Raw genomic sequence first — 19684 nt, forward strand, 5'->3', positions numbered from 1 at the left:
ACATCAGGGCTACCGTACAGTGTATCTCCCGTAGAGAACATATCTCAGAGTTTGTTGTTCCTGCTGCAAGTTGGAGACGTGAAAGTAATCAGACCTTCAAACAGTTTACGTACCGAAGGTACATTTACGGACTTCATATCCTTATCAAAAATATATCCACTAAGTCCCCTCTACAATCCTTATAAGCCCCTAGTAGGAATTGTGAAACACCTTCTTTTTATAAATGCAGCTTATTATCCATCTGTTAAAGATATAGAGTTCAACTGTAAGGCACAATAAGATGTTATTGGTACAGATTAAGTGGACACTCCAGCGCAATCAGAAAAGTCAACTGCTTCTTTTCATTTATGAAATTACAGTCACCGCTGTGGAAAGACGACTGATGGAATAGGCTCAAGCTTATAGCCGGCACTCGGTAATTCGAACATAAATTTTATACAACTTTAATATTACTTTTATTTTAAAACGAAAAGGAGTGCATCAGGTCGTGCAATATATGTGGTTCTTGGCAAGAATGCTGCAGTAAGCCAGTGTCTCGAGTTCCTCAATTCGAAGCACACCGAGAAAGAAACTCAAGAGTTACACCAATTTCTGCTTTTGAACAAATTAGACAGATTATGCAGTGCATTTTATCCGAAGTGGATACTGTGTAACTCCAGTCACCACAATGAAAGATTATTTGTTCATTACACGACCGGTCTCGGGCTTGTGTCCATCCTCAGGTATTAATACATTCGTGTAGATGTTTATACTGATGGAGATCACTGTTCGAATACAAATAAATTTAATTATTGCTGACTGAATAGATACGAGTGGAGCAGTTGTAAATGGCAAGGCAGCATTTGTCGAAAATATATCTGTACTTACAAAGAGATGAAGTATTATTATAATTATGCTGTGGTTACAGTTCTTCACTCAATAGCCAATGTGTAACCATTTTCACGTCCATGTTTCATTTTTTTCTAAATTTAGCTGCATATTTCACTACTGTGTCGTGAACTCGTGATGTACACTGTGTTTACATTCGAACACGTAGGTTATGGTCGAAGAACCTAGACATAGAAAGTGCAAGAATTTTGCACACATAGCTCAAGAAGCTGTTATAAACTGTGAAATTCTTGATTTATGTTTTCGTTAGAGAACTTAGATCTACGAAGTACAATAATGTACACGTGAAATTTGGAAAGCTATTACAAATTATGAAAATGACAGTTAAAACTTGTGTTTACAATATGACTTTTACAAACGACGATAATGACAGGCGAACTGTTATATGATTGCTGCATCGGATTTCCGTAGCATCCTGTCTCTATTACAGGGTGTTCTTCGCCTCAATTTAAGCGCGTGCAGGACCACTGCATTGTGTCGCATTATCATTAAAGAGAGAGTCTGACACAACTTCTCTTGCCTCAGTAGGTACATTCAGCGGCATTTGTGGATACCAGATAGTTGCAAATAAATTATATACACGTATTTAAATGTCATGCGTAATGTGGCAGTTCCTCACGCAGCTCATTGCTTATGACGTCATACCTCCAGAACTATGGGTCGTACAATGATGTAATTTTGAAAGTACATTCGGGGTAATATACGAGTAATGTCAGCAAAATGTGTCAAGAGCATTGTTAATAGTAGTGCCTGATGCGTCAACATGACCAACGAAGGTGTGTAACGTGATAGACTTTTTCCCTTTGATAATTTTGTGGCGGTTTTCAGAGACAAGAAGGTAAACAACGGTTTGAAATTATGAGTAAAATTTATTGTAAGTCACTAAGAGCTCTCATTCTCCAGTAGTGTATGAATAAAATTTGGGTATTCAATTGTCGTGGGCTACATAACATTTTGACCGCAAACCCCAGCCCGTTCATAAGTTGTAAGGTTATCCTCACAGAGGTTGTTCCAGACAGTGATAAATTTATCAGCTTTGGTTGAAATCGGTCCAGGGGTTTAGGAGGAGCTGTGGAACGTAAACACACACACACACACACACACACACACCACACACACACACACACATACATAAATTTTTCTAATATGTATGGATTCGCCTAGTCAGTATTTCTAGCTGGTCCAGTGTGCACTAAAAATATTAGGCCTCCTCTAGCGTGCAGGGATCTGTTTTCACTACTGTACTGCAGTGATTTATTTTAAGATTCTTACATAAGCTTCCTTTGTCGTTATAAAGATTGTTTGTAACATCAAACCGCTTACATTTTGTGGGTCCGTTCCTGTGTTGCAGATTATCAACACAATTTTCTTGAATTATTTTTATTCGATTGTTCGACTTTTGCCATGAATTATCTCCTCCTTCAGTATCTGACAATAAGATTTATGAGAATTTTGTATCTTTATTGTTAATGATGTACTTTTGTAGGGAAATATTCCTCACCCCGTTTTGTTGGCTACCTCTTCCAAGGGATTCACTAGCATGACGCCATAATGTAGGCTGTCTACAAGTGGAGGGAAATTATCAGAAAATTCCTGTTATCTGTACCAATATCTGTTCTCCACAAGCCACCTCATGCGGTGTGACGAAGTGTACGCTTGTATCACTGCCGTGACTCTCCGTTCTGTCGATAAGCCTGTACGTATGAGCTGTAATTTCTCTAATTTCCTCGTCGTGATATTTTCGTGAGACATATTACGTGGAAGGGTATATTATACCCTTCTGCAACGTGCGCTGTCTGAGCTTCAACAGGACGCCTCTCTGTGATACGAAACGCCTGTGTTCAAGCGTCTATCATCGGAGTTTATTATCTTCGAAACGCTCTCGCTTTTGCTAAATGATCCCATGGAAAAATAATCCGATCTTCGTTGAGAATTTACTTCAACGTCTCTGTCCTCTTTCCTCAGTACTGCCGGCGAACTGCTTTGTTACAACAGTTTTTCATTCCTGATTCTCAGATTCCTGATTCTCAGATTCCATCTTGGACACAGATTTTTAAAGAGTTTTTAATGGCTTCTGGGCACCACCCATACAGTCAGCCTCAGACCATAAAAACAACGGTTACATCTTACATCTGTCTAAACTGAACTTAAGTAAAAATCTAAGTCAATTAACATATTTAATGTATTACAATGCAAAAATAATTCTCCGTCCTTATATTCTTATTTGCCCTTCTGTTATAGAATCGTATATCAGCTTACACATATTTCTGTCTACTGTTACTTAAAGACTTTTAATGTTTACAGGCAATGCTTTTTCAGAGGTCATAACATGCTTTAATTGTTTCGTAGTTTCTTGAAACCTGTGGACGCCGAAGAAAATGAGTAGTATCTATTTCACTGCCACACACACGTGACGATGTAGAGACGGTGAAGACGTTGCCGGGAACTCCCGTGATTGAAGCGAAGTCGTCTCATTGCCACTATAAAGTTGGTGGAGTCTGTAGTTTTCGTACCAAGAACGTGATGGGAGATTAGGTACCACTGCTAATTTATCCCTTTAATTTCGTAATACTGTTGAAGATATTCATTCCATCGGGCCCTGATTATATTCCATATGTTATGAAGGGAATCTTTCGGTGAAAATTTATCCAACTTCACTGAATCAATGAATACAGCTTCCTTGGCCAGAGAATCTACTTTTTCATTTCCTTTTATTCCGCTGTTCTTTTTCACCCATAACATGACGGTACTCTTATTTACGCAAAAAAGCTTCTGCACTCTTTCTATAATCCGAAATACTAGATAACTTTAGTATTGCTTACATCGTAGCATTTTATCGGCATCAATACTGAGCGTGAGAGTGATAAAATGATAATTGTTTCTTCTTGTATTTCTTTTGCGTATTTAAGACCCTCTAAAAACGCTATGAGCTCTGCAGTGAGTATGGTCGCAACTTAAAGGAGCTTGAATTTGCTTCGTCTCTTAGTCCTATCATCTATTAATGCACTTTCTGCCTTGTCTTTCGATTTAGACTCGTTTGTGTGGATCTGTCTTGACGATGTCCATGCTGCTAGGTTGTCAGCTAATACTTTCTCATTCAATGAAACCTGGCTGAATGAAAAGCGCGTCATTATATTCAGCTACACTGACGTGCTAGCGTACGTCGTTCTCAAGCAGCTTATGATCTGGAAAGAGGCAACGTATTCACGGAAAGTCGAAACATCGAAGTAAACTGCTGCTAATGGCGGTAGTTTCTTCTTAATCCAACATCGGCTTGAATTGCACATTGTAGTGAGATATCTAATCTTTCCTAACAAATTGACATTTAAGATGTGAAAAAATTTCGAGACGAATTTAACTGTGATGTATTTCAGGCGTAGCATTTCATTGATTTCCACCAGAAAAGCTTTAGAGACGATTTTAATGCTCTACTATAGACTGCTATAATATTTTACTGCCACTTATCGAGCTCCCGCAGTTCATTTCGCGTTTCAGAACCGTACAGTTTTGCCTGTAATCCATGTAAAGTCCTATTGGCGCGCAATGTATATCTATGCAAACACTTTGGCATGGTCCCCATCAAAAGCCTGTCACCGCGCGAAAAATATTTACGACACTTTATATTTTTTAATTAAGTGATTAATGTGATGTGTCCATGTTAGCTTGTGATAATTGCAAAGTCCGAAGTATTTGACTATCCTTTGGACTGGGAATACAAAGGGTCCTAATTTTAATCTCTTGTTTCGTTAAAACCTGTCTCATACAAGCGCACTCAGCTGATTTTTGAGGCGATATGTCGAGGCAGTTCTCATCCGGCCATTCACTGAACACTATCATAGCTTTTTTCATCTGCTGTTGACACTCAATGAAACTATCGCTATGAGTATAAATAAGTAAATTATTTGTCTACTACAGGACTTGTACAGTAAGTGAAATATTAAGTGTAGATCTGCCGCCTTCCACGTTGCATGTATTTGTACAATCCAAGCAGCCTTTCGCGTATTTGTTGTAGCTTAAAATGATTAATGTTGTCCGCTCTCAGAGCCGCATTCCTGCTGTGTGCTATTGCTGGAGTCCATTCCGACACCGAGACATTTCTATTTAGTACCAATACCATGAACTCGTCTGGGATGACGTTGCTTAGGATGTCTTCTAAGAGGTTTTTAGGTGTTGTCCGTACTTTTCCCATTGTATTAAGTCTTCTCATCCTCTTAAGCTTATTCTAAACGATGGAAATCGAGGATTCAATAGAGGGACTATTTCATAAATTCCGCTAACTTTCCCTCCTTTTATTTTTGTATACCCGCTTCGTTCTTGTCTGGGTAAAATTAAAATCAAGAACGTTGTCTACCGTGGTTTGTCGCTTGTAGATGTTGGTGATCTCTTCTCAGCGGCTGTCTCACAGCCTGAGTCCCACAAGACCAGAGGTGTTTTTTGGGATTCAGGCGTTGGCTGCCCTTTCAGTACTATGTACTAGCTTTGAATATTGCACTCTCACATCCCCCTTTCATTAAAGTCTTTCGGCTCCTCAGTCAGCACTTCCTCATATTCTACTCGCTTTTCCTTTCTTAAATTCCGTTTATAACGCGGAAATATCTTCAGATCTGTACTGGGGTTATTCTGACATTTTATAGTTATCGGTAGGTGATCAGAACCGAGTGGTTCTTATAACATTTCCCAGCTAAGCCGACGAGAATAAGGCTACAGCGCTGCTTCTTTGATTAGGTCTGTCGGTTCTCTTAGTGTCCGGTCGTTAAGAACTCCTTGTCAATATGCCTCTATTTCTTCCGAGATTTCCAGTCCAGCTCTGTCTTCACTATTTAAGTCCCAATTCGGATAATATGCATTCATGTCCCAACTTTACGTTTGGATGGTCGACAGCATTAATTATTTCTCCTATTTTTTTCTCTTGTTACGAATTAGTTACGAGCCCTATAAATCGATAAGAGATTCAATTTGTCTTCCCTCGTTCAGAATTGTTTCATAAGCCTCTACTGCAAAGTTTTTATTGTTTAGATGTACAGGCGAAAATTCTGTACCATTTTTGTAAATACGGCGCTGTCTACATAGCAATCTTTCTGGTCACTTATGATCATACTACATCTACATCTACATCCATACTCCGCAATCCACCTGACGGTGAGTGGCAGAAGGTACGTTGAGTACCTCTATCGGTTCTCCCTTCTATTCCAGTCTTGTATTGTTCGTGGAAAGAAGGATTGTCGGTATGCTTCTGTGTGGGCTCTAATCTCTCTGATTTTATCCTCATGGTCTCTTCAAGAGATATACGTAGGAGGGAGCAATATACTGCTTGACTCTTCGGTGAAGGTATGTTCTCGAAACTTCAACAAAAGCCCGTACCGAGCTACTGAGCGTCTCTCCTGCAGAGTCTTCCACTGGAGTTTATCTATCATCTACAGTCTATGATCCTGATACGCTCACCTGGTTGTACCCATGTTTCTGAAATTGCACATGGAGATAATTTAACGTTCTAACAAATTTAAATAGGCTGTCTCTGTTTGATATTAATGAACGAACATTCCACTGCATAACAGAGTTAATTAACCTCGCCGCGCGGGGTGGCCGTGCTCTCTAAGGGGCCTTGTTACAGTTCGCGCGGCTCCCCCCGTCGAAGGTTCGAGTCCACCCTCGGGGATGGGTGTGTGTGTTGTCCTTCGCGCAAGTTAGTTTAAGTTACATTAAGTATTGTGTAAGCCTAGTGACTGATGAACTCAGCAGTTTGGTCTCCTAGGAATTAACACGCATTTGAATATTTCAACACAATTAACCTCGTCTTTAGTATGGAAGTGAATTCACGATTCAGTTTCTTACAACACAACACTGTGCTGGAGATTCGAAATTCATTGAGTGGTTGACCTGTCGTGACACTTATAATATTATTTGCTGGGTGTTATTAACAAATTTATCATTAATTTGTCCTCCTTCAGGCACCTGGCGTGTCTGTGACGAGTATGGATTGCTGTTGATTGGGGTCACATTGTGTGTTTTGGAAGCTGTAATTTATTGTACAAGTCGTATTATACAGATACAAAAAAAGTAGCTACATTAGTCGCTCTGGACGGGGATAGTACTGCAGCTGTTCCCTCCTGTGATATGGAAACATACGACTATCTGCTTTCGAAGCAGCGGCGAGTTATGTAGGAGCGCTTGCCGGCTAAGTCAAAGGGATTTCAAAATGAATGTAGATACCTGCAGGTGATACTGTCACAGTTGTTCTGTGTTTTTGATTAATTTCAGCATGGCATGTGTGTGGTAACGGCGGAAACATTTTGTGGCTCTGTATATTTGCTGCTGCCACATTTGCATAGATTTTACCCTTATACCTCTCTATAGCCTGGTCGTAAATTGTCTTTGGAAGTCATAAACTGTTTAATACCCCTTTGTGTAGTATATCCAGGGCAGCCACGATCGTTCGAGGCGTGATCAGAAGAACAATGCACACAAGCTCCGGGGCCATATTTGTCGCAGTCCACAAGCCCATGTGGGCCTGCATAGTGCGAACATCTTTGTTGGTTACGGCTCTGTTTGCTGCCATTGGCCACAGTGCAAACATTTATACCGCTGCATAACCCAGCTAACATACGATGCTGCGGGACAACGAACTCAGATAATGTCACCCACAATCAGATAATCTCTAAGATTTAAAAGTAGTTATATGCATAGTCTATAGCTTCAATTGACTGCCACAACTCCGCACGTTATGACACTTTATTGTTCTCACAGATCTATTTGGAAAAATTCCTTTACCTGTAGTCCTAAACCGGAGGAAATAAGATTTCAGATTATTCACAGAAAAAATTTGACTTATTACTAGGATATTATTAGCTAAGGCAGAGTAGAATCCAACTTCGATTTTATTACAACTGGCAGCAGCTACATTGGTGACAACAAAGCCAATTTTTACTCGCAGCCGATGCAACATTTTGCCGTCTACCACGGGGTGCAATCTTCCAGCGTTCCTTTCCCTTATTTCTACAAAGACGCTGTATAGCACCCTTTCATACAGTTCCTGTAAGGACACTGACTGCATATTAAGATGTTGCTGGGTACTTACAATTGCCATTGGAATGTTACCGGAGGAAGAGATGTACGTTCCGCAGACTGTTTCTTGTACTCCACACTTACTGCTTTCTTGGTCTGTCCATCCACAACCTTCAGCGTTTTCTTTGCATTTATGTCTACCACAGTTGTCGTGTTGTGTGCTTGCTGCAGAATCTTTTGGAGCGGAAAGTCTTCATTTACCACCCTGAAACAACTGCAGATGCTGTCGCTGGTACTTGCAGGCCCAAAGATTCTTGCTGTGATTGATTAATATCATTTTGCATCTGATAATACTGCTTCCAAAATAGTTATATACCAGTGCAGTCAGTGCGAAACATAAAAGTCGTGGGCAACAAAATACTGTACCTGTCTTCTCCGTAGCCTACTCCCCGCTAGCCATAGCGGCTAACTCCGAAACTGCTGTCCCACTAAACTAAGTTCCTCCGGCTCAACCTTCCGTGTGACACAATCGTTCACTTCGAGGTTTCCTCTGAGCAGCTGCTTGAGGCACAATTGGAAAGCACTAGAGAGAAACTGTTGCCCTGTTTCACACCTGTACCAAATATGAAGGATTTTGATTTTTCATCCGTAATTATTTTTTCGTATCTGCATCTGTAAGTACTTCACATATCAGTTTGGCTAATTCAGACTTAACTCCAGTGTTTCATATTACTTTAGCGATGTTTTCCGTGTCAACACAGATAAAATATTATTTTCAAAAACAGTGAAAATTCACTGCTACATCCCAGGAGTTTTGTAAATTCCAACGAACATCCATTTTAAAGGGAATATCTTCCTGCCAGTACATTCTTCTTTCATACGTACTTTGATAATCACCAAAACGCCTATCAAGTGTTGATTATATTCGATTGAGCATGACTGTAAAGAACTTCAGCAGATGCAGAAGTGGATTCACTGAAGTTATTAATCGTGGCTGTATATTCGTTGCCCCTCAAGACGTCCATTTCTTGAGTAGTGTTGTAATTAATTTACTTTTATTTGCATAATATAATCAACCTTGCCATGAAGTGTCTTCTCAAGGGAACATAGAATTTTTAACTGTGTATAATTTGTCTAAGCATGAGGATCTGAGCAAGAGGTTTCCAGGAGTTGAGAAACATGTCGTTTTCGTCATCGTGTTAACTAATAGGCAGAACATCTTTGTGTTTTTATAACCAAGTTTTCTGCTAAACTTGGAGTCACGTAGGATAGCCCTCGTAATTCACTGGGATTGCAAACTGTTTAGAAAATAATTGCCATAGTTAGAGATTGTCATTGCTACAAGTAAGAAGTATTAAGGAAATTAGCCTAACATGTGACACTATTAACTCAAACATTGTTCCAGCTCCCTAATCTTCAAAACAATTACATATTTGTACTATGGTTTGAAAACCAAAGAGAATTTACGTTTAAAAAATGATTTCAAAGGTTTTGAAGGAAATGGCCTATAATTTGGCTCAGGTGATAAAGAGAAACAACAAAAAACCTATGGTCACCTTGGCGCTGATTTGAAGCGACGTCCATCCAGAATACCAAGCATGGATCTCGGGCACTGCGACACCTCGCCAGATGTATCGTTGTAGAGCATTGTTATTATGAAATGGTGTGATAAATCGGAGTAAAGCCAGCATTTTGCTATTAAAACAGATACTTCTGTTTACCTGATGTTAGTTTTTCCATTGAAGTGATTTCATCGGTCGTAGGAAACCGAATTGGTTCATTGAGCGAGGTAATTCTAATGTTAGGTTTTCCACTAATTACTTAAGTTACGCAGGCCGCGGTAGCCGAGCGGTTCTAGGCGCTTCAGTCCGGTTCAAATGGCTCTGAGCACTGTGGGACTTAACAGCTATGGTCATCAGTTCCCTAGAACTTAGAACTACTTAAACCTAACTAACCTAAGGACATCACACACATCCATGCCCGAGGCAGGATTCGAACCTGCAACCGTAGCAGTCGCGCGGTTCCGGACTGAGCGCCTAGAACCGCGAGACCACCGCGGCCGGCGCTCCAGTCCGGAACCGCGAGCCTATTACGGTCGCAGGTTCGAATCCTGCCCTCGGCATGGATGTGTGTGATGTCCTTCTGTTAGTTAGGTTTAAGTAGTTAAGTTCTACTTATGACCTCAGATGTTAAGTTCCATAGTGCTCAGAGCCATTTTTTAAACTTAAGTTATTTAAACGAAGTGTGTGGATAATTTCCTTGGAAAGAACACTCCTGATTCTCTTACACAGCTTTGTCCAAATATGATCTAATGACGTCATCGTCATTGGGATGTTAAAATGGAGATTCTCATGCTAGTTACAAATCTGAATAATGTTTCGTTACATCACATCAGGTTTTGAAAATATTTGTCAATAAACATCGTCCTTTGGAAATAAATCGTTGTTGTCATTTTTCGTGTAATGCTCTATGTTACACAGGCTGTACCTCAAAGGAAATCGTCGTTCGAGTATGGTTGATCCATACATCGAAATGTTTTGTTTTAGTTGAAGTAAGCTGGATCGGTGCAGCTCTTACGTCACGCTTCGGGTTGGAATACGGCATGGATACGTGGTGACTGCTAATCGATTCATTTCGTGTAAATTTCAACATAGCATTATCTCACCTGTGAAACATCAATGTGCCACGCAATTAGGAATAAATTTTGCGGCGATACCAAAAACGATGTTCGGTTTCTTTTTACAGTAACACTATCGATTCAGAGGCTAGCAGCCCCATTCTTAGATGCGGTTGATGTATATTTACGTCTAACTGAATGACGTTTACCGTAGAATCATACCTTGCCCTCATTGCCGTCCAGCGGTTGCCTGCGCTGCAATATCTGTGTCCAGTCCTATTCGGGAAGGGATTGTGTAGAGTTGGTCAGTAGAACCAAGCAGTGATCTTATTCGTGAAAAGCCTGCCCCAAACAGTGATAGTCGAAGGTCGTCGTAAGATGTGAGGTCCGCCAGATATCCCAAACACCGTTTTTTCTTAGTACCCAAACATGTTTCAGCACCATTGTGCTACCACCAGTGGGTTTCCGTTTTATTTAATCTGTAATGTTAACATTTTTATTAAATGATTATAAAATTATGTGGATGCTTGGTTCAAACATCAGTTCGTTTCTTTTTGTTAATACCTTTACACTTGGTGTGCGTGATTTTTTCGCATCACTTATGTATTATTTACTACAGGTAACTTCTCATCTGCAGCCAGACGATGTTGATGACAAATTTTGCTGGGAGTTAACCTGTCATCTAGAATGTAATTTAGTTTGTCACGATATTTCGCGCCTATATTCGTTTTACTGAAATTTCCGTGTGCCAACCCCTTTTATTCTCCACATCGTGGTGAGGTGTCGTGATGCACAATGTAAATATAAGACGGATTTTTCTTAAATAAGGTGTTAAAACACTTTTCCCTTCACCAAAACACAGTGTCATTGTGGTTTGTTAAGTGTCCCAGCCCTGACAGTGATCATTTGTTCACCAGAGATTTCAGCGCCAAATTTGAATTTTGTTTACATTTTATCTTTGTGTGTGTGTGTGTGTGTGTGTGTGTGTGTGTGTGTGTGTGTGTGTGTGTGTGTGTGTGCTTGCATAGTGTAGTGTACTCATTTAAGACCTGTTTTCCTTCTGATATTGCCTTCTGTATGTGGAAGTTTTCCTCAATAGTCAGAGTGCTGTATAGGCTGTTGCTGGGTTTTAGTATTCTTAAGTCTCTTTCTCTTGTAGTTGGGTGGTGATTGTGGGCTACAAGGTGGTCAGCAAATGTGCTATGGGAGCTGTTGCGTTTTGTAGCACTGAGATGTTCTGAATATCTGGTTTTGAAGTTTCTGCGTGTTTTCCCTATGTACACTGACTGGCAAGTATTGCATGAGAGTTCACATATTCCTGATTTGTTAAATTTATCCATTGGTGTTTCTTGTCTTGTGATCTTTTTCTGTGTTGTGTTCCCTGTCCTCTGTCCTACTTGGAGTCCCTGTTTCTCTAATATGGTGCCTATTCTGTGGACAATCTTGTTATTATAAGTGAGTATGTGCCATTTCGTTTTATGTGTGTGTTTGCTTGTTGTGTCTTGTGTGTGGTGATAGTTTGTGTTCTATGTTGTTCTGTGTTTTGCGAGATATTGTGTGTGGTATGTTCATCTTTGTACTGTTTACATATTTTTTGATTTAACTTGTCTACCATATGGGTATCACAAACATTTACTACTGCTATTTGTTTTATTGTGTTTAGTTCTTGTGTGTAGTTCTGTTTGTTCATGGGTGTTCTGTTTAATATATGGAGCATGAATCTGAAAACGGCTTGCTATATTCCGCAATGGGTGGTTCGATAGGTTGCGAATGCTGGTCCTGGTCAGTTTCATGAATACTGTGAAGGTGTGTGTGGTGTTTGTTTTATGTAAGGTGAGATCTAGAAAATGTAGTGTGTTGTTAGTTTCTGTTTCTTATGTGAAGTTAATTTCTATGTGCAAAACGTTTATTTCATTGTGTAGCTATTCTGCGTATGTATGTGGTTCATCAATGAGGCATATTATGTCATGAAGATAATATAAATCGTAGTATTTTGGTTTTATTATGTGTCTGAAGATCATGTTCCCCAGGTTGTTCATAAACATGTTAGGTATGAGGCCACTGATTGGTGATCCCATTGGCAATCCTTTACATTGAGAATAAAATTCTTTCCATAATGAGATTTCCACTCTGCAGCGGAGTGTGCCAGGAAGGTCAATAAAATTCTTTGTTGAACAAATAATAATTTTGTGCTGTTATGGTCTTGACTATGGTTATTTCATTGATGTCTGTGTCTGGTGTGTTTCCTTGTTGTGTGATGATGTTGACTGTTTCATTTATTGGAATACAGGTATTCATTGGTGTCTGAAGTCTGCTGTGTCTGGTATGTCTATGTTATTGATTCTGTCGATTAACTCCTTTGAGTTTCCCAGGTTCGTGTTGTTATCAAAAGTGTACAATATAATTGTAGTGTGTGGTCGTCTGTTGGGCTAGGTGGTAGTATGGATCATTTCAGAAGCTAATGACGAGCTTTAAAGGGATATTATCTTTGTGAACCTTTGGCAGGGAATTTAGAGTGGGTGATTTGGAATTTTTCTGTGTCATCCTCTTTACCTGGCCTTTTGAGAATGTATTTTTGATGTTTTTCAGCGTCTGTTGAATGGTTTTTCTGGTACTTTGCTGTTGGATCACTGATCATTTTTGTGATATTGTTGTCTTTTAAAAAATCTAGTGTTTTCTTTGAGGAAATAACAGAGAGAAACGGCATACACCAGAAAGTAATGCAAGACAAGCAGGAAAAAAAGAAACGGAAAACTCAACAGAATAATCACCAGCACAAACAGACCCACTAAAATCAACCACGCCCAACAATTTGAAGTCCATGACAGAGTCATTAACCTAACTGACTAAACAAGAAAAGATCTTACTAGAAAAAGGAACAAAACACGACTTTAACACAAAAATATCACACCAAACAATAGAAAACCTCATAACGAAATCAGAACACATTATAAAGAAACAATAAAGACTGAGCACATCAAATTTTAATGCAAACTTGACAAGAGAATTAGTAGCTGCAGAAATAACATAGGTAATCATAACACACAAATCCACAATTATTTCTAATCATAAAACATCAGGGGAAATCACAGCCAACAAGATAAAACAAGAACTAAAACAGAACAATTCCATAGTAACAAGAGAGGCAAAGGGAATATTACTGTAATTACGGATGAAAAAGAATACCTAGAGAAAACACTAGATTTTCTCAAAGACAAGAACCTCACAAAGCTGATCAGTGACCCAACAGCAAGGTACCAGAAACCAGATATTCAGAACATCTCAAAGCTTTAATAAGCAACAGCTATCATAGGACATTTGCTGACCACCTTGTAGCCAACAATCACCACCCAACTACAATAGAATCCGACTTAAGAATACTAAAACCCAGCCACAACCTATACAGCAAACTCTAACTATTGAGGAAACCTTCCACATACAGAAGGCAATAGCAGAAGGAAAACAGGTCTTAAATGAATACACTACCCTCTGCCAGCGCACAATATTTAACACATTAAAGAAACTGTACCAAAAAGAAAACACAAACAGATAAAGTGTAACCCCCCCGCACACACACACACTCGAAAAATGTATACGCTACAATATGAAAAGGCCTACCATTTACACACAAAAGGAACACCATTTAAAAGACAAGACAAAGAGCTAAGAAGCGCAAAGAAAACAAACACACACACATACACACTCAAACATAAAATGTAAACAAAATTCAATTATGGCGCCGAACTCTCTGGTGAACAAATGAACACTGATTGGCTTGGGACACACAACAAACCACAATGACATTGTGTTTTGGTGAAAAGTGTTTTACGACCTTATCTGCGGAAAATACATGTTACATTTTCGTTGTGCATCACGACACCTCACGATGATGCGGAGAATAAAAGGGCTTGGCACACGAAAACGTAAGTAAAAACGTATATAGGTGCGAAATATCGCGACGAACTAAATTACATTCTAGATGATAGGTTAAGTCCTAGCAAAATTTCTCATAAACATCGTTTGCTTGCAGATGGCAAGCTACCTGTAGTAAGAAATAGACCAGTGATCAGGAAAAATCAGGCACACCATGTGTAAGGGTATTAACAAAAAGAAACGAACTATTGTTTGAACAAAACATCTACCTAATTTTGTAATTATTTTATAAAAATATTCACATTACAGAATAAATGAAACGGAAACCCACTGATGATGGCACAGTGGTGGTGAAACATGTTTGGGTACTGAGAAAAAACTGTGTTTTACATATCTGGTGGACCTTACATCCTACAATTTCAACTACAATCACGGTCAACACAAGGAGCTATAAATCCAAATGATGAAAATCGAACGTATTGTTTATCCACTTCTCTCAGAGAGTAGGGATGTTTAACTGACCAGTTGTAAATACTGAAAGATTGATTGCTCCATGGCTTGTAAACGATGCTTCATTCTTAATTAAAATTACGCATAGTAATGCTCCATTTCGTGGATAGCATTGAGAAAATTATAAAGTAATTGGGGCGTTACATCCGTGAATCTGTTACAAAATGTGGAAAGGATGGAATACGTTGGAATGTAATATACGCAGAAGACTCTTTTGGCTGACCCCATTTGCCACGAAGTGACAAGTGTATTGTGCGTTGCTGCGCTTAAATTTGTTGCGTTGCTCTCATCGGTTGCTGCTCTTCATAGTTCGCGTATTTTATTTTCCACGCTACCCTGTCATGGTAGTTTTTATAATGTTGGCAAACACGGAACTAGTGGCTTTCAAGCGTACCTTACAACGTGCAACCGAATCGCTATACAAACAGTTTGTGAACATTCGACATAAAAGAAAACAATATCCGCTTTTTTATGTTGTATTTACCGCAGATCGCATACTGGTGGGTGTCAAGTGCACAAGTGAGCTCTCGAACCGTACCTACGTCACGAGTTTGCTTACGTTTCGTACGGTAAAACACGCATTTCTGAGACATTCTCTACTTACGGAGTGATATTACTTTCTGGCACTCTTATCTTGTTCCTACGTAATTAACAAAACCGCGTAGATTTTACGTCTTTATCTTCCCCTACGACTGCTTTTTTGAATAACACAGAAGCAAAAAGAGTTTAGCTCCTTTGCAACCATCTTCATTCTTTTCAATCATCAATCTGATCAACTGTTTTGGTGCACTGAAAACAACGAGCACCATCGACTACTACATTGCTTAAAACGACGTAACATACAGATGTTGTCCATCAGCGTTCCCGCTGTAATATCTAATAGTTTCGGACAGTTGGTCCCGAGCATCCACTCCTATTTTTGTGACATTGTAATCAGTGATTATTTCAGCTTTGTTCTTTTGAGTGCTAAGATTCTGATGGTGGTGCATGGATGAAAGCAACAAAGCAGCTTCACCTTTACGAGGAACATGAAAAGAAATTCTTTCCTTCGTTGTCCACAGGTAATGCAAATTCTCCTGTGCGCTTTCTGTTTTGTTTGGATTCTTCTGAGATCTGCACTTTGATGCGCTTTAGAGTACCTAGGACAGTAAAATTTTTTGTTTTAATTTGAATACAGACTTAGTCTGTCGTGACCTTACTATTACTTTCTCAAAATGGTGCTATTAATTTCAAAACATCTTGTTTTGCAATTGATAATGTGCTTTCGCTTGTTACTTAGTATGTGTAGAGAAATGCACTGCAGAAATAAAGTTTCTGCATCGCAGAGGCATATGATATTTAGGCTGTATTTGACTGGCTTCTTAGGAGTATGAATGAAAAATTTGCATCTACCACGAAGGGGTACTGACATAAAATCTGTTGTAACGTTCGGTCCTGAAGTATAATACTTCTGTTAGTTGTCTATAAAAAGGCCTCATACATTTCTAGTTGCTGCATTTGTGTCGTCAGTCTTCGTAGCATCACTTGTAGTAACACAATCGAAACGCAAACAAGACAAAATGAGCAGAAGTCTGTTAACAACACGTCCCATCACTAGCAAAAAGTCCAAAAACATTTTCATTGATAGATTTCATTATTCCAGCTAAATTACGCAGAGCTACAGATACGCTTATTTCAATTGTATATAGGGGTTTGATAAATACTCGTTGAGGAGCTCTGTATTTGTTTGACATGTCATGTATGTTGATGTTTATATAGGTGAATATTAATTGCAATAAGTTTCGGGTAATGAGCAATTCCCAACCAAATAATATGACAGTTGAATATAGAGGACCATGTGTACGAGTTGGAGTAGGAGCTTCTCATATCCATTTCTAGCACACTGACTGCCACGTCAGTTAAATATAATTCACAGGAAGTGTTCTCTTCAGGCCATGGGCAGTAAGTACAACTCACGGACGTTGTTCCATTTAAAGCTCTATGGTGCGGTTGTATCTCACAGGAGTGTGCTGTGACTCGGTGTTATAATAGGTTATGGCCCCAGTAAGAAATCGTGTTCGTTGCCTACGGTTTTCAAGAGCTCAAGAGTACTTATTGACATTTGAATTCGTGAGTTATATATAACTCACATGGCTCAGTTGTATTGGACATTTCATCTTTTTATTATTTAGTTTGACATGTAGATCGCAAGTCTCATAGTTTTATTTACCCTCTTCAACTTGAATTGCAACAACAATGAAATTGAAAAATCTGGATCATTCCAGTTTGTTTTTCTAACACCTGTATGCACTGTGCTTTATGAAAAACCACTCTACCCAAAAAAGAGTCACAGTTCTTACATTTCCATGAAGTTTGTTTGCATTTCTTGACTGCTTGCTCTCGCCCCAATTCATTCATTTTTTTCGTAGCACACTGTACACCTACATCTGGCTGCTCCCATGTTCACAAGTGCAGAATCCGCAGGTAACGCGGTGGCTTTGGTGAGAGATGTATCAGGCTCATCGGCATCTTCTGTATGAAGTAGTCTCAAAGTCACTTCCTCTTTTAATTCTGTGACTGAGATTTTCTTGTTGTTGATGTATCGGTATATCACATCAGCATTTACAAGTGCTGACCCTGTCAACAATTCAATTACAAGCTTCCTGTACCATTTCACACCCCGCCTTAGACAATGCGAGTACGACTTATTTGGTTAGAAAACTCTATAAAAGACTTTGACTGATTATTGTCTTTTATCATTGCTGGTTTTTTCTTTGTGTCCTTCCTGGTTTGAACTTCTGCTTCTTCTTCTCCATGAACAGTACTCAGCATCAGAACATCCCTCTTCATTTCAGTACTACTACACCTATGGTACTTTCCTTTGCTTTGTGTTCCCCTTCTTCAGTATTGCCTGTACAACATCTTGAGGATTCAGTTTTCTGTTTGACCTTAGAGTACCAACTAAATGTGTTGATTGTTCAAGAAGCTGGTGTCCTAGATGAACACTTATGTAAATATTATCTGTATATAAGAATCTGCCCGCATTTAGTAATCCACTCATAAGGCTCATAACAACAGATGCGGCAAGAGGAACACCAGGATTAGCATTCTTCCCACAGTAAACTTTCATATTCCAGGTGTAGCCATCCTTTAGACAAAGTTTGAACTATTTAATTCCAAATTTATGGCGCTTGATCTTTATATACCGAATGAAACTTGGTCTTCCTCGAAATGGCACAAGTGTTTCATCAATGCAAACTTCTTTCTCTGGCACAACTGCACTTGGTAATCTCTGCAGTAATTTGTCAATAAGAGGTTGAATTTTGAATATGCAGTTTCCCAGTGGGCACTGGTTGTTACCGGAAAAATGCCACATATGTAAAATCATTTCCGAACGATTTAGTGACATAACATTTTTTACATTGTTGTGATAGCGCATATTTCTTGACCAATAATTTGGAATCCTCGGTTTTTACATTTAGGGACATCATAATAAAAATACTTAAAATTTTTCAATTTCAGTTTTGCAACATCAGACCACTTTTTCAGTCGTGAATTAACAGTTACTGAATGACATTCTAAGACTTGTTTTGCTCATTAGGTTGTTGAGTCACATATTCTAAAATTTCATCAGTTACAAAATACTTGAAGAAATCGTATGGTGTAATGCCTTTGAAAGTTAGCGCAACAGAAGAATTTACACCATAACTCTAATGAATAAATGTAACTTTTTGAATATCTTTACAAGTAACTGGGCCCCAAACAATCTCATTAGAATTTGTTGTAAGTGTGTCATCTTCATCTTCAGAACTTTCAGATATTACACTTACTTGAACTTATGGTACTAACACGGTTAGAGGTGCTTTGTTGCCTGGTTTTTACAGCTGTGAAGTCTGGTTATTTGACTGAATGTGGACATAATACTCTTATTTCTGCTTTCACTGATGTGATTCCATCATCAGAACTCCCGGTTTCGCTTCTGGTCCCCTCTACTAAAAATTCGTCCGAGCTATCACCAAATAAAGGCATAGCGTCTTCATCACTTATGTCCATAACTTCATCTAAAAGCTATTGTACATGCATTTGTTCGTCTTCATAACTTCTACGAGACAATTTCTCCTGCCACAATATCACTTTGTTACGGAGCCAACAACACTCAATAAGGACTGTAGCAACAATGCAGGAAAGCAATAATGGAACTCTACACAAATAATGCTGTGGAATGAAAAACTGACAGGAGTACAAATCTAAAATTATTAGCGACATAGCAAATGAAACACCTGGAACCTTTACTCTGGGGCCATTTGAATCATATGTAACTCACACAAAAAATTAATAAAAAGTACTAAAATGCCATATTTTCACTTTATTTACTTGGAGTAAACTAAAGGAGGTTATTCAAAAAGAGTAAATGGCCCGAAGGGGTCGGTAATCCAACTATGCCATGGAAGTCAATGTGCTAGCATTGTTATTTGCCAAGAAATGTCTGTCAGCGGAAAACACGTTACACGCCTTTTGATCTTTTTCTTCACTACCACTTTATGGCGTTACTACAGATATGGAATCACAATCACGTAATATAATTTCATTGACGTCCGCTTCTCTCTCCTCAAAAGATTGCAAAAACGTAAGATCGTTCATTATTCTTTCAATCTCTTCATCTGCTGACTTTGATGATGCCGTCCTGAAGAATAAGGCATCCATCCGAACGTAACCTTAAATGTTGTGGTACTCCTTGATATTTTATTGTTTCCGAAGCACTCCAAGACATTAGTCGCATAAAACACTAATAGACAGATTGAATGATAACTTACA

Source organism: Schistocerca nitens, chromosome 9, assembly GCF_023898315.1.
Source record: "Schistocerca nitens isolate TAMUIC-IGC-003100 chromosome 9, iqSchNite1.1, whole genome shotgun sequence".
In the NCBI taxonomy this organism is placed as follows: domain Eukaryota; kingdom Metazoa; phylum Arthropoda; class Insecta; order Orthoptera; family Acrididae; genus Schistocerca; species Schistocerca nitens.